This window comes from Delphinus delphis, chromosome 1, assembly GCF_949987515.2.
Source record: "Delphinus delphis chromosome 1, mDelDel1.2, whole genome shotgun sequence".
Classification (NCBI taxonomy): domain Eukaryota; kingdom Metazoa; phylum Chordata; class Mammalia; order Artiodactyla; family Delphinidae; genus Delphinus; species Delphinus delphis.
In genome coordinates, this window is record NC_082683.1 from 53,620,654 (window position 1) to 53,621,723 (window position 1,070).

Genomic DNA, 1,070 nt, shown 5'->3' on the forward strand with positions numbered 1-1,070 from the left:
TTATGAACTGTTGACTTTGGGAGGTTTTATTACAGGGGCAGGCTAGTCTATCAAGACAAGTAGACTTTTTCTGTACAAATTCTAGTTAAATATTTCTTCTGAGGATTTGTGTTGGTTTTTGTTTTAAACCATATCTTCTTTCCCCCTTCCCTCCCATCCCCCAGGCTTTCCAAATAATATGGTCCCTTTTCAACCTCCATGCAGTATCCTAATAATGTCTGCATTAAATGTTATCAATGAGACAGTGGAACACATATTGTCTCCTTTTGCAATTAAGAAAATATTTGCTGGCAGCTTCCAAGCTGGCAACAAGAAGAAGATGCTATAAAATCATCACAGTGAAAAGCTAAGGTTTAATTAGGCTATTATCACATATGTTAATCCCTTTATATTTTCATAGTCCTTAGTCACAGCTACTTTTACTTTGATGAGTCTCTTCCAATTTCATAGCAGTGATCTTATTATTTTTGATCCTGAGCACTTAAATTTTTATATTTAGCTGCAGTCTTTTATGTTGACATTTCTGTGTTATTTGTTTTTCTACAGCTAAAACCTGAAATAATCTGAAATTGGAAAATATTCAGAAGACCAGGAAAATCGATGACTATTTGGACAAAAGATTCTCCATTAACCAGAAAACTTCTATCCAGAAATAACACACACAGACACACACACAATTAATTTAAAAGCTATTTATCAAACCTTTTAAATTTTAATCACAGTTTGGTTTTCCTACACTGGATTTTTACACATTGAAGCCATTTATTTAAGAACGTGCCACTGTATATGTCTGTATTTCAATAAAAGTGCTCTTTCTCGATAAGAATTAGAGCTGTTCACTTAAGCCTGAATTTTTTTACATCTATCACTTTTCTCAGACCACATGTAATTCATTTCTTTGTTAGCTTCTATTTATGGCATTAAAATATTCCACAGGTACTGGCTTACTCAAAATTCACTTGTAGCAAAAATCTTTGACATCTATATTATTTAAAAAATTGTTTTTGAAATAAGAAAACTAAATCCCCAAAAGGTTACGCAACAGAGAACAATAAAAATGACTACTTCGG